The sequence below is a fragment of the Panthera leo genome, chromosome A1 (genome assembly GCF_018350215.1).
Source record: "Panthera leo isolate Ple1 chromosome A1, P.leo_Ple1_pat1.1, whole genome shotgun sequence".
Lineage (NCBI taxonomy): Eukaryota > Metazoa > Chordata > Mammalia > Carnivora > Felidae > Panthera > Panthera leo.
This window is the reverse complement of record NC_056679.1, coordinates 175,184,750-175,200,063: the sequence shown is the minus strand read 5'-3', so window position 1 is coordinate 175,200,063 and position 15,314 is coordinate 175,184,750. Positions and strand designations below refer to the sequence as shown.

The 15,314-nt window shown below is 43.8% G+C and overlaps 1 long non-coding RNA gene across 1 annotated transcript; it reads left to right on the top strand.

Moving 5' to 3' along the window:
• The first annotated feature begins 9,026 nt into the window (after positions 1-9,026).
• On the top strand, positions 9,027-15,058 carry LOC122201376. The gene is made up of 3 exons (XR_006194124.1): positions 9,027-9,051; positions 9,375-9,473; positions 14,792-15,058. It is a non-coding gene; the product is annotated as an uncharacterized LOC122201376 (long non-coding RNA).
• The last annotated feature ends 256 nt before the right edge of the window (positions 15,059-15,314 follow it).

Sequence of the window (15,314 nt, the reverse complement as noted above, 5' to 3'; positions counted from 1 at the left end):
TTTCTTTTTTTTTTTTTATATATATATATTTTTTAATTTTTTTTTTAACGTTTATTTATTTTTGAGACAGAGAGAGACAGAGCATGAACGGGGGAGGGTCAGAGAGAGGGAGACACAGAATCTGAAACAGGCTCCAGGCTCTGAGCTGTCAGCACAGAGCCCGACGCGGGGCTCGAACTCACGGACCGCGAGATCATGACCTGAGCCGAAGTCAGCCGCCCAACCGACTGAGCCACCCAGGCGCCCCTGTATGTGTCTTTTTCTTTTGTAAGCCTCCCAATAGCCCTGGGAGATACCTTTGCTTCTTAGAGGAGGAAATACTTTCATGACGGTAAGTTGGGGAGAGAAGATTCCAGCCACGGCTATTTCACAAGGCAGGACAAGGGAAGGCGCACGACACAGTGTCACTGTGCTGGAACAAACATGCAGGATTCTGGGGTCTGTGAGCAGCCAGGGTAGTCAAGCACCCATAGGTACAAGGTGGGAAATGGGGTGGGGGGGGCAAATGAGGCTGAAAAGAGAAAATGGCATCAGATTTGGAGGACGACGAATGGCAAGCCAAAGAAGTGAACACTTCACCGCGCCGACCACGGGGAGCCATTGACGATTTTCAAGCAGGAGTCTGCATACTTCTGTTTGGATTTAAGGAAACCTGCTTAGGGGGTGGACCGAAGGAAGAGACAAGAGGCAGATAAACCTATGAATCAATCAATCAGCATATAAGAAAGGAAAGGAGGGAAAGAGAATACAAACGCGTCGAACTGGATAATCGGGAGTATTGGGATACTTGAATGGGATTTTGTTGCTGATATTTTTGAGCTGCAGAGACGGGTACACAAACATCATGCCTAAACCTATGGGGCTGTCTCCATATACAAGTAAAGAGCTGGTTGTAAATGGAAGAAAAGCCATTTAACGGGCCTTCCGGTGTCTTACAGAGATCATAAAATTCAGTGTGTGTGTAAATCATCTGGGGCTCTGGTTCAACCGTGTGCGTATAAGATGGGGTCCAAGAACTTGCTTTTCTTGGGTTTTTTTCTGCTTATTTATTGTGAGAGAGAGAGAGAATGTGCGAGTGAGTGGGGAAAAGGGCAGAGAGAGAAAATCACAAGCAGGCTCTGCACCGTCAATGCAACACCCGACATGGGGCTTGGTTCCACAAACTGCGAGATCATGATGCGAGCCGAAACCAAGAGTTGGACAGTTAACCAACAGCCACCCAGGTGCCCCAAGAACTTGCATTTCTGATGAACGCTCAGCTCAAGTGGAGGCTGAGGGCCACATTAGCAGGACTGAGGACAAATCCCAACATGGTTCTTGCAGTAATTATACAGCATAATTTTTTTTTTCCATTTGGGAAAAACCCGTAAGTGTAAAAGGATATACCTTTTGGACACCATCATCTGCCCTCCTGTCTCCCTGTACAGTTGCAATAACAGAGTAGCATCTGCTGTCTAAACATGGGTTTCGACTTTAAGAGAAGACAGAGCCTGACAGATGAAGGTTTTAAATCTCGGTTCTGCTGCTTAATGGCTATGCGACCTTGGGTAAATCATGTGTCTCCCTGCGCCTTCAATTCCTAGTGGTCAAATGGGAATAATAATCCTCGTTCTAATAATTACAGTTGAAACGGGATACCATTTTTTTCTAGGAAAAGACCTACGTTAGTACCTGTTTTCTGATCAGTGGGAAGAAATCCACAGAGGATTTGCACTTTTCTGGGAAAAAAGAAACAAGTGAAAACAGTGCGCAGTGTTTGTTTAGCTGTGAGCCATTAACAGAGGCAGCAGGTACCGGGAGGGGGGAGAGCGGCCCCTCCCAGCTCCTTCCCCGGGCACCACCTCAGCATCTCAGCATCAAACTGCCAGAGTTCTGAACTGTGTCCGTGAGCATCTGTGCTTCATCTTGACTTATTTTGTGCATCCGTTAGCAAGACGTGTCCTCGGGTATCAGAAAAGCCGAGGAGAGGTTATGTTTTGGTTCTGGGAAAGATCAAAACATTTTTTTCCTATAAATGAATGGCCCCTGCTTCTTCGACGTAGGCCATTTGGGCTTATGAAAGGCTTCATAGGACTTCTCTCTTTTCGGATGGTAGGGGAAACCGAGAGCCGGTGTCTGGACCCCGTGCACTATGGGGTAACATGCTGTGCACGGCCCTTAGCTGCCTTACCCAGAGCACAGACCAGACCCCCAGCTGCTTCTCTGCCTTGGGCGGTGTGGATTTAGTATGTGTCACACAGGCCCCCAGGGAAGGATGCTCAGCACCACAGCCTGCATTTTCAAGGCCCTAAAGCGGCAAGATAAGCATTCTGCCTGGTTGGCCAAAGCATTCTGAAGAGATAAGGAAAACAGACAACAGGCCCCCAAAGCAAGATTCTTGGAGCCAACTACCCGTGATGTAATTTAGAGCAGCTTGAAGATTGGACGGCCTTTCGGCCGTGGAGAAGCGAATGGAGGGCACAGCCGTCCGTTTCCATTGCACCCTCCGATCGCTGAGCATGTGGACGAAATGGGGGAGAAAAAAATAAAACATAAAACCTTGCAATCTTTTCCAAGGCGGCGGCGCGGTGCCCACACATCCGGGTGGCTCCGGGTTGGGGCTCTCCTGCTGGCTGGCCAATCTCGGGCGCGCCGCTTCATTTCTCTAAGTCTTGTTTCGTTATCTGTCAAGTGGAGATAACACCAGCTCGCTCCCGGAGTTGCTGGCAATGAGATCACACTTGAGAGAAGAAGCAGTGCCGGGCGCCAGGAATGCCCTGACAAGGCTTTCGGAGTGAAAGACTCGTTATTACCAGGCTCACTGTAAACGCCTGGGGGCCGGGGGAGAGGGGGGGCGCGCAACAGTTTTCCTTCGTGATGTACAACCCGCTGCCGCCGTAGACACAGTAATTGCTCAATAAATGCCTTTTGGGTTAAACGGATGCATCTGTAATGTTTGTGATGGAAAATAAAACAGTCTAGGGCTAAGGAAAGTTGGTCTTTTTTTTTTTTTTTTTTTTTTTTTTTTTTTTTAACTGTCTCGAGATCGGAGTCATTTTCTTTTAAAGCACAAGTGTGAGCCTGGCCGGCGGGCAGGTCTCCCCAACCTGCAGCAGGGATGCTCAGTCGTTTTCCCACTTAGGGGTCTTGATGGACTCTGGCCGCCCAGAGGGCCACGCGGGGGAGGCTTCTGGGCCTAATGGGAACGATGCGGGGCCCCTTCACCATGCCAGGCATAGGTGGTAGCAGGGGACAAGCGACAGCACATGTACCGGAATTGGACATCCCTGGCCTACAGAATAAAACCCGGGAACACTTAGAATTACAAAACAAAACTTCTGCATAACTCCTGACTTCATCAAGACAGAGAAAAAAGAATATTTTGAAAATACTTAGAGCCGGGTGGTAATAAAAACGCCATGTGACTGAATGTGGGCTGCAGTTAAATTGCTTTTCAGGAGGAATTTTATAGCTTTAAATGATTATGTTGGAAGAGATGAAAATGAGAGAGAAACACACGGACTACATGTCCCACTTAAGAAATTAGAAACAGCACAAGCAAATAGACTCAAAGCAATTAGAAAGCGTGGATATAAAAATAAAAGCAAAAATAAGAAAAATAAGGGAAAAAAGATAAAAGGATATAATAAAACCCCAAATCGTTTTTTTTTTGAAAACTCTAAAAAATTTGGGGCGCCTGGGTGGCTCGGTCTGTTAAGCGTCCGACTTCGGCTCAGATCATGATCTCACAGTCCGTGGGTTCGCGCCCCGCGTCGGGCTCTGTGCTGATAGCTCAGAGCCTAGAGCCTATTTCGGATTCTGTGTCTCCCTCTCTCTGTGACCCTCCCCCGTTCATGCTCTGTCTCTCTCTGTCTCAAAAATAAATAAACGTTAAAAAAAAAAAAATTAAAAAAAAAAAAAAAAAGATTCTCTCTCCCTCTCCCCCGTCCCTCTCCCTCCCTCGTGCGAGCACATGCTCTCTCTCTAAAGTAAAAAATAAAATAAAATAAAATAAAATATCACTTAAAAAAAAAAGAAAACTCTAAAAAATGTAATAAACATCTAGCAATATTGACAAATCTCAAACAAGACAGAAGACTCAAATTTTAAAAAGTACTTAACATAGGAAAACAGACAAATGCAGGTCAGCAGAGATTGAAACAAGAAAAAATAAGATAACCTAGGAATAATTTGATCTTAATAAATTTCAAAGCAGGCATAATGGACAAGAACTAGAAACACATAAATTATTAAAAATGACTCAAAGACACAAAACCTGAATGGTCCATTAACTATTATGGGAGTTGATAATAAAATAAAAAAAAATTTTTTTCCATAATGGAACAGGTCGTTTCAAATGCCACACAAATTCAGAGAAGAGGAAACATTCCCCGACTCACTTTCTGAAGTTCTTGCAACTTGACATCTAACCCAGACAGTGTGGACCAATCTGATTCAAGAATGTAACTGAAAACATTTCTAAACCAAAACGAATCCCTAAATCAAATTTAGAAAATAGAGTCCAACAATGGATTAAAAAAAAAAAAAAAAAAAGGAACAGGATTTGACCAAACTGAGCCACCCTTCATGCTTAAAAACAAAACAAAGCTTTTCTAGACGTAAAAGGGAACTTTCTTTGCCTGATGAGGTTTGTAGAAAACAAAACAAATAAAATGAAACAAGGGCAATAAAGAAACTGCTCAAAATGTCCTCCTCAAAGGTGAACTGTTAAAAGCATTTCCTTTTTATCTGTAATTAAAACAAGGAAGCTTGCTATCTCCACTAAATCTCAGTCTCATGCTAGAGGAAAATAAATGAGCTGTGTGAGGAACAGAAACAAAGAAAGTGTAATTATCTGAAGATGATTTAAATGTCTACTTTAAAAAATTAGGTAAAATGGAAACCAGTTTGACAACAAATTATGTCATATTTTTATTAAATATATTACATTTCATATATTAAAATATATATTTCATATATTAAAAATATATTTCATATATTAAAATATATATTTCATATATTAAAAATAAATAAATAAAAATAAAAAGTTAGGTAAAATTATTAATGACAATGGTTAGTAAGACTTTTGGACATACCCCCAAAATATAGAATCAATGGCATTTACATACACCAGCAGCAATTAGAAATTTTTCATTTAAAAGATAAGACCTACAAAAGTATAAAATTTCTAAAGAGATGCCAGGACTTTATGTAAAAAACATGTAGGCAATTTTACTTCCCTAAATATATGTTTTTAAAGGCCCAAATGAGCAGGATGACAGGCTGTATTTATAGGTAGGAAGAATCAATATTCTAAGTATATCAATTTTCCCCAAATTGATCTCTAGATTTGATGGCTCACCCGTCAAAATCCCAGCATAATTTTTAACGGACATTGACAAGCTGATTCGAACGTGAAAGCGAGGGGCCAAGAACAGGTAAGTAATTTCTGAAGAATGTTAAGATGGGGGCACTTGCCCTACCAAACAGCAAGACGGTTTGACGTGGCAGAGGGATAAACACATAGATCAGTGGGCAAGAACACAGGATCTCAGTTACCCAGAGACACCCTACCCACGTAATATGACTTGATATATGACAGAGATGGCACTGTGGAATAATTCAATAATTAGTGCAGAGACAGTTTGTTAACCATATGGGAAAAATGAAATCGGATAACTGCCCCGTAGAAAAACCAATTGGGGATGGATTAAAAATTTAAACGGGAAAGGAAAAGTTTTAAACTTTTAGAATAAATGTAGGAGCTTAGAGGAGGGAAACTTTTGAAATATGAAATGAAAGTGCAAGCTATAGGGGCGCCTGGGTGGCTCTGTTGGTTGAGCGTCCAACTTCGGCTCAGGTCACGATCTCACGGTCCGTGAGTTCAAGCCCCGCGTCGGGCTCTGGGCTGATAGCTTGGAGCCTGGAGCCTGCCTCGGATTCTGTGTCTCCCTCTCTCTGCCCCTTTCACGCCCATGCTCTGTGTCTCTCTCTCAAAAAAATGAATAAATGTTAAAAAAAAAATTAAAAAAAATAAGAAAATGCAAGCTATAAAGAATTTCTCTAAATGTAACCATGTGACGTTAAGAAGCCTTCATGAGTGAAGACAAATCACAAACAGGGAAAATGTATTTGAAACCTAAAAAGATTTAGTGTGCAGAATAGATAACAGAACTTGTAGGCGTCAGCAAGAAAACACCGTCACCACCCACCACAGGCAAACAACCTACGAGAACGAGAAGCAAAAAATCTAAACACACAATTCGGAGATGAGGAAATACAAATAGTCAGGAAGCATATGAAAAGATAGTCGATCTTATAAGTAATCAGGGAAATGCAAAATAAGACCACAAATGAGATACCATTCAGTTCCCAAAACATTTGCAAACATTTAAAAAATTAGTTATTATTAGGGGTGCCTGGATGGCTCAGTTAAGCGTCTGACTTCAGCTCAGGTCATGATCTCACAGTCCGTGAGTTCGAGCTCCACGTCAGGCTCTCTGCTGACAGCTCAGAGCCTGGATCCTGCTTTGGATTCTGTGTCTCCCTGTCTCTCTGCCCCTCCCCTGCTCATGCTCTGTCTCTCTCTGTCTCAAAAATAAATCAAAACATTAAAAAAATTAGTTATTATTAAATATTGGACAACATGTGAAGCAACAGAGAAAGTTGTACTCCTAGTGAGAGTATAAATTGCTGTGAATACTTTTGGAAAGTTTCTGACATTATCTACTAAGTCTTAATATGGCTCACTGTGTGAGCCAAGAATTCTGTTTCTCTGTATATACCCTGGAATAGACAGCCATTTCCACATGGTTTACAATAGCGAATTAATGCAAACCACCCAAGTGTTCATTAACAGGAGAATGGACAAACAAATTATGAGATACTATGCGACGATGAAAATGAACCACCTCTATACATTAGCTAACACTGATGAATGTTAAAACCAAAATATTGATCAAATATTGAAAAGATGGCATGATATGATTCCATTGGTTCAAACAGCAGGATTTCATCCATTGGAGAGTCAAAATTCCAAATATGTAAAGTACTGATTTGGGATGCATTTACAGATAGTTAATAAGCCTACGAAGACGTATAAGTGAATGGTTAACACAAAATCTGGGGCTTAGGTAGCCTTGGTGGTCTGGGAAGTAGAAGGGTATTATGGGAGAGTTGCAAACTGCTTGCTAATAACGTACTGGTAATGTTCCCTTTGTTTAAACTGGGAGGTGGGACATAAGTGTTAAACTTTACTTATTATGTACTATAATATAGATGCCATGTTATTATTATTTATATTTATTATTATATTATTTGCTATTATGCATAGTAGATGATGTGCCTCCTAAATTTCAGGATTAATGTGAGTGGGTGTGGGGGGCACTGTATCCAGGAACTTCCCGTCCTTTCTTCTCCACGGAACCATCTGACCCACCAGCCACCTATGTTGCTTTTGGTTCAATATGAATGATTATTTTTTAACTTCATGTCCCAAGAAAACGATTTGATTTTCCTGTCTTCCCCTTCCATTTCTCTCTCTTCATGCCTAGACCAGACCCTGAAATGTATTTTCTGTGCAACATCTTTGCTATGTGAATGGAATAAAACTGCATTTTCTTCTAGCAGGGTTATTTATAAAAAATTTTTTTCTTGCTTGCTTAGTAATTTGGTTGGAAATAAACGAAAAAAATTAACTTTTAGAGTGATTGAAATAGAAATATAAAATCTTGGAAGGGACAAAACAAAACAAAACAAACAAAAAAAACACAACATTTTTTTTGGTAGAAAGCGGTGTGTTTGCACTAGAAAAATGTGGGGTCCGATCGCACCGTGGCTTCCTGTGTGCCTGACTCCCCAAACCCAAGCTCTTAACCATCGCTCCATAATCCTAAAATTGATGACTGTTTCGAGCCTCAGTGTCCTCATCTGTAAAATGCCACTTTATCTCTCTGAGTCTATTCCTTCAGCATTCTCTGTCTCTCACAGGATGTTGTAAGAACAAATGAGAACACGAGAATGGCTCAAACAGGATGGAAGTTCTACAAAAAACTAGAAAGAGAATATGATCCGGCATTTCCACTTCTGGGTATACACCCTAAGAAGTGAATGCAGGATCTGGAAGAGGTGCCTGTACATCGTTCGTGGCAGTGTTATTCACAATAGCCAATAGGTGGAAGGAATCGAAGTGTCCACTGACAGATGAATGAATAAACAAAGCGTGGTGCGTACAGCCAATGGAACGTTATTCAGCCTTAAAGGGGAAGGGCATTCTGACACATGGCGCGACAAGGATGAATCGTGAGGACATTATGTCAAGTAAAATAAGCCGGTCACAAAAAGACAAATGCGACACGATTTCACGTAAATGACGTCTTGGAGTAGTCAAATTCATAGAGGCGGGAGGTGGACTGGTGGTTGCTGGGGGCGGGGGAGGGGTGAGTAGACTGAGGGAACTGTTTAATGGACACAGAGTTTCACTTTTGCAAGCTGAGAAGAGTTCTAGAGATTGGTTGTACAACAATGTGAATTCACTTAACTCTACTGAGTTGCACACTTAGAAATGTAAGTTAATATGGTAACTTGTATGGGGTTTTTAATTTTTTTAAAGTTTTTATTTATTTTTGAGACAGAGAGAGACAGAGCATGAGCAGGGGAGGGGCAGAGAGAGAGGGAGACACAGAATCTGAATTTTTAATGTTTATTCATTTTTTGAGAAAGAAAGAGACAAACCATGAGTGGGGGAGGGGCAGAGAGAGAGAGAGAGAGAGAGAGAGAGAGACATAGAATCTGATGCAAGCTTCAGGCTCTGAGCTAACAGCACAGAGCCCAACGTGGGGCTCTAACTCACAGACTGTGAGATCATGACCTGAGCCCAAGTCGGACGCTCAACTGACTGAGCCACCCATGCGCCCCTGGTCATTTTTACTTTAGAAGTGCCATTGACAGCTGACCTAACTCCTCCACTGGTGGTTATGACGTGAACAGAGGCAATTATGTATAACATGCTAAAATGTGTCTCCTGAAGGCACAGGACTGCTGCCCCTGCCCAGCCCCAGCCCTGGAACATTGGTTTGTGCCTCTTCTGAAATTAGTTATAGGGCTTCCACACTCCAGCTTTTATGCTGGTGCTGGCATCTCTGTTCATAATTGACAAGGCAGAGAGTGAATTAAAAATTAATTCAAAATGCTTTGAAAGGAAATGGAGCTGATGTTTTCGTCTGAGTGTTACCATTGCTTGGCATGTTCAATGCCTCTGTTTAATCCTGGCTCAGAAAACTCTCAGTGGTCATGCCTGCTTGACCACCTGTTTTCTCTCATTTCTGGAGGAGGACGGGGAGAGAGTTCCCATGAAATGGCCCATCTGATTACACTTACGAATTGCTTCTCTTCAGAATGACCAGAGAAATGGATGGGAAGACAAGCATGGCTCCCTAATGCGTGCTGAAATGGCCAATCATGCTTTCCCTGTTGGTTGTTGATCTGGAATTCAAGTAAGTATTCTTCTGCTAGTCGTCTAATTTTCATTCAGGAGCCCATGCCTCCTCTGTGTATCTGAGGGATGAGGGGGAAACCGACTGCACCCCCAGTTCCAGGAATGGGTGCCAGTCAACACCAGACAGTCTCCCAGAGGAAGCCCTTTGTGGTTGTCTTGTCGCCTCAGTTGATCCAATTAGTCGGGCTCATCACACTGTTGTTCTTATTTGGAATGCTGGAACAGATGTTTCCTCTCTTTCTCTCATGGATGAAAAAACAGGTAGCCCTAGGAGATGTTGGCAACCATCTTGTAACAACAAAGGGTACCAAGCTTAAAATGTCACGCGCCATCCCATTCTAAGACTGAAAAACATTATTGTACATACTTTGTCCATTTGTTTCTAGTTGTTTCTGGTAGGAGGCTAAATCTGCTCCCCGGCACTCCATTTTGGCTGGAGGTGGAAATCTGAAGCATCTAAACGTCAAATGAAGGACAAAACCCTAATTGCTACCCCATGGGTCACGCATCCTCTCCTGTGACCTAGATTATGGAGGGAATAAAAGGCACTAAGGCCACACAGAGTGGACATGGGTTAGTTCATCAGACGAAAGGAGCTCATCAGGCAAGCTGTGCCTATTTTAGTATCCGGCTGGATTGTCATGATGATTAATTGAGAAATTCTTCGAACAAGGATTGGTCTGGTATGAGCAGGCATTTCTTTCATCTCTGTTTTGTAGTGTTAAGTGTAACAAGTCTTTCATTTCCTTGGTTAAGTTTATTCACAAGGATTTTTATTCTTTTTGATGCTATTGTGAATGCGATTATTTTCCTGATTTCCTTCCACGTCTGTCATTGTGTGTGTACAGAAACACAACTGATTTTTGTGTGTTGACGACATCTTGCAACTCTGCTGAATTCATTTGTTAGTTCTAACAGGTTTTTGCTGGTTTTGGGTGGGGATCTTTAGGATTTTGTACATGTAAGATCACATCTGTGGGAACAGGAATCATTTTACTTCTTCCTTTCCAATTTGGTGTTTCATTTCTTTTTCTTGCCTAATTGCTCTGGCTAGGACCATGTCCAGTAGTATGATGAATAGAATAGTGAGAATGGGAATCCTTGCCATGTTCCTGATCTTTGAGGAAAAACATTTTTCATTTTTTACCATTGAGTATAATATTAGCTGTGGGCTCATTCAGCCTCCTGTCTGCTGTGAGCAACCTCTCTGCAGCATTCATAGTGGATGGCCCTTTATCCTCGGCTTGAGTAGTTCCATGAAAAGGGACTCACAACCTAGTGAAGCACCCATTTTTATCGTTGAATAATTCATCATACCCACTAGGTACACACCCAACCCACAGGGCCTTCACATGGAACCCATTCACCTTCCCAAACCCCTCCCCTCCTTCAAGTCATTGTTCAAACATCACTGGTTTGGTGAGGTCCAACAGGCCACCATATTTCAATTGTAATCTCCCCTCTATCACACCCCAGCCCTTCTATCCTGAACTGTGGAGTTGTTTTCTTCTTTTTTTTTCCCATAGTATTTATCACTTTCTGACATACTCTATATTCTCCTTTTTCATTATGCTTATTTTCTGTTTGCTTATACTAGAATATGAGTTTCAAGAAGGCAGAGATTTTTGTCTGTCTTGTTCCCTGATGTATTTCAAGCGCTTAGAGGAGTATCTGGCATACGGTAGGGTTGATAGCTATTTAATAAATGAATAAATTATTAAGCTTATCTTCAATTTCTCGTATCACTTTTATTCCTTATCTAGTTTTCAGGCCTTTATGAGCCCTGAGGGATAGAAGGATGGATGAGATACTATCCTGGCCATGAGGAGGCTCGGGGTTCTGTGGCGAGGGCACCAGGGAAATTACAAGGCTGTGGGATAAGTATCAGGAGCAGCTCCCAACCCAGCTGGGCTGGGGGCCCTGAAAGGGAGGGATCCAAATGAAAGGATTCCTGCAGACGAAGTTGCCTGCATTCGTATCGCAAAAGAATCGAGAGTTGCCAGATGGTAGGGTTCTCAATAAGCAATTTTCAAAAAAATAGAGAATGGAAGGTTGAGAGAAGTACTACACCTTGTTTTCCTTTCTCCTAACTGAAACAACACAAAGCAAAGCCCCACTGGCTATGATGATGACTGTAATTATCATGATCATTATTTTGCTGCTTTGCCATAGCATAGTTCAACCACTATAGTCAATGGGCTTATATTGTGGGAAGGAGACAAGGGGACCATTTTTCACTCTCTCATTACTAACTTCCTCCCCCCCCCCCCGCCACCCACCCAAATGGAGACACCATTGGAAGGTGACAGCAGAAAACACAGCCATGAATAATTCACTCTGCCTAACCTCACATGATTTCATGTTCTTTATGAGTTACTAATTAGCAAACGCAGGTTATTTAAGGAACAGAAAATAGCTCTTTAAAGTCAGGTAAAAGGAAGTCCTATGTTCCCTTGTTTAAAAAGTAAGTAAACAAAACCACCACTAACCCCCCTGAAAATCCTAGAGGGGCTGGCTCCCTGGGCTTGGCTGCTTGTGGGAGCTTCTCAGGACTGCCGTGCTCATGAAGAAGGGGCATTCAGGGGTGGGACATGGTGGATGCGGGCACAGCAGTCATTCTTGGTGGCCCAAATGTCAACACCTCTGTGGAATTCAGGCACTTGGCAGGATCTGAAATCAGTAGTGTCTTGAACACCCGAAGTATTCTGCTGGCATAAGAAGTTTGCACCAGCGTGATGGGGCATATCTACCAAAAGCTTAATGACAATGCCTGAGGCTGTCTGTTAGACAAAGGTGCCTGGGAACTGCCTTCCCTCTTACCTGACATTCTTTCTGAGGGGACTAGCATGAGGGGTGGCAGGGCAGAGCTGGGCACCAAAGAGACCTGATTGTCCGTACATCCTATAAGCTCTTTTTTGACTGCGGAGAGGCCCCAGTGGGATAAGAAATGTCACAATTTTCATTTTTAGCCTGGCACACAGGACGTGCCGATACTTATACTTGCATTGTTAGCGTTAGAAGTGTTCTTGGTGTTGTGTGACTGCGAGGCACAGTAAGACGAAAATATCAAGGGCCATCGCGCTAGTCATTCTCTGCTTGTCCCCCTCCCTGCTGAGCCCGCGCGGTATCTGGCTCCCTTCCGGCTTTCTGGGGCTCAGCCAATGGGATGGTCTGCTCAAAGGAAAGAGGGGTTGGGCATTCTGTCCTCCCTCACTTACTTCCTGCTTCACTGCTTTTTGGTTGTTTCTACGGCCATGGCTCCTATTAGATGGCCTCTCTTTACTTCCACAGCTGCCTCCAGGCCCTGCATTCCCTGTTCCCTTCCCTTGCTCCTTGGGCCTAAGAAGGTCATAGTTCAGAGGAGTGGGATCAGCCCCTGTGGGTTTGGTTAACCCTGCCCACACCTCCATAAAGAGCTTGGGTGGCTCAGTCGGTTGAGCGTCTGACTTCAGCTCAGGTCATGATCTCGAGGTTTGTGAGTTCGAGCCCCGCGTCGGGCTCTGTGCTGACAGCTCGGAGCCTGGAGCCTGCTTTGGATTCTGTGTCTCCCTCTCTCTCTCTGCCCCTCCCCTGCTTGTGCTCTGTCTCACTCTGTCTCTTAATAAATAAATGTAAAAAAAAAAAAAAAAAAGAGCCTTTCCATTCGATCCCCTCAGCTAAACCCTTGGGTTTGCAGTCTGTAGCCTGTCGGGACCCTGACTAATCAGTAACTTAAACCAAGTTCCCTTGTAGTCTTGAATATTAAGCAAAGAAGGAGCCAAATGTGAGTATAAGGTGTACATTCATTAGGAGATAGAAATGTGAGATTAGGCCCAGAGCCTTTTTTTTTTTTTTTTAAGTTTATTTATTTATTTTGAGAGAGAGCGAGTGTGCGAGTGGGGCAGGGGCAGGGAGAGAGGGAGACAGAGAATCCCAAGCAGGCTCTGTGCTGTGAGCGCTGAGCCTGATGTGGGGCTCGAACCCATGAACCACGAGATCATGACCTGAGCCAAAACCAAGAGTCGGGCGCTTGACCAACTGAGCCACCCAGGTGCCCCAGCCCAAAGCCTCTTGATTAATTCTGTCCAGTGTGTGGCTTCCATCTGGCTCGAGGCTGCTTTTATTGGCCAGTCTCGGCTGCTATTGTCCCACGGCGTCTTCAAAGCATCACCTAGCGTTGGCATCAGAGGATGTATGAGTTAAGGAAGCCATGGGATGCAAGCAATGGAGCGCCTGACTGGCAAGAGCTTAAGCCCCTATGGGGCTGATTTTTTCAAACACAAAGTCTGAAGGTGGGTAGTGCCGGCTTGGGGGAGCGGCCTGACAGCACCTGGAAAGACCAAACTTCTCTGTCATTCCATTTTTCCTCGTAGCTTGTTGATGGTCACTCTATAGTAACATATTAGCCACTTGTCCAGGCATCCCATCCAGACTCAGAGAAGGAAGGGAGTGGGAAGCCTGCTATGAGGGCCACTTTTATGTCAAAAACAGCAACTTTCTCTAGAACCAACCGGCAGATTCATACTTAGGTCTCGCTGGCCAGAGATCAGTCACACGTAGCCCCTCGCCCCAAGATCAGCTGGGAAACGTAGCATTTAGCTTCTACGATTGAAAATACCAAGGTCGGACGAGGCAGGCAATGACGGCCGGGTCACACGAAGGCGGACTTACATCACACTGTCCACACTCTCCAGCCCCAAACCCATCACTCTGCGTAAGAATCAGTAATATTATACCAGCAGTCATTCCCTTTTTGCTAACACTGCCGTGACGATAAACAAAAAAACCCCGTGTCGGTTTTGCTCACCATTTACATCTCTTGTGTCTGGCACAGCTCTCTAGATGTGGTTGATGTTTAAAGAAATATCGACTGACTGTAGCTAAGTATTTTTAAGTTTTTAGTATGAGCGAAGAGGCGCACAAGGTATATCTAATGTCGTCTTTTAAAAACAGCTTATCGGAAAGGGTTTATTAGTCCCCTTTTAGAGGCGAGGAAACAGAGATTCAGCGGGATTCAGTAGTCAGCCCAGGGCCCCAAGAGCTGGAAGCCTGGTTAGCCTGCTTCCTAGTCCAGTCCCTGGGTGGAGGGTGTTGTCGCCTCTGCTGGAGGGAAGACCAGAGAGGACTGCCAAGTGGGGGCGTCTCCATAGGAAGCCTCAGGCCTCCGCTGTGTGGGTGTGGGTAGAAGCTGTATTTGGAGCACCGTAATGCCTCTGCGGCATTCTTGAGTTGTGACTATGGATTAGCACTGAAATGGGGGGGCAGGGTAATGAAAAAAACGGAAGGAGAGGAGACAGAGAACAGGTGTGGGTAACGGACCACGTTTTTTCTGTTTAGCTTCATGAGCTCATGAGAGTTGATCTGCAACACTGTCTCCACTGATGCTCTGACTCTCCTGCTAGACTGTTTGGAGGAAGCCGCAAGCATCTGACCGCCTGAGAACCGGGTGTTTCTGGAGGCTCCGAGAGCATCGTTGGAATAAACTGGAGCTCTGATGAAATCCCTGTGGCAGATACTCTCGTGGCAGTTGGCCAGTTGACTCAAAACCTGCCCAACTCCACAGAAAGGCTCATTATCTCTGGGGTAGCGCTTGGTAATTAAAAAGGTATGATAGATTACCCAAGGCCAGTCTTCAAATAACACTGTACCTGGGGGCCGGGTCTGATTGCTGCTCGAGGAGTTTTTGCTTATCAGATTAGAAGCAAATGTGTTTCTGAGAGAGGGAAGTGAAATGTCTGGGAAGGCTGAAAAATGCCAAAGCTCCCGATGCAAAACAACCCTCTCACTTCTGTGTCTTTAACATGAAGACTGTCAATGATCCCATAAACAGGCTTTCTACTTCCAAAGGGGAAGTCTCAAA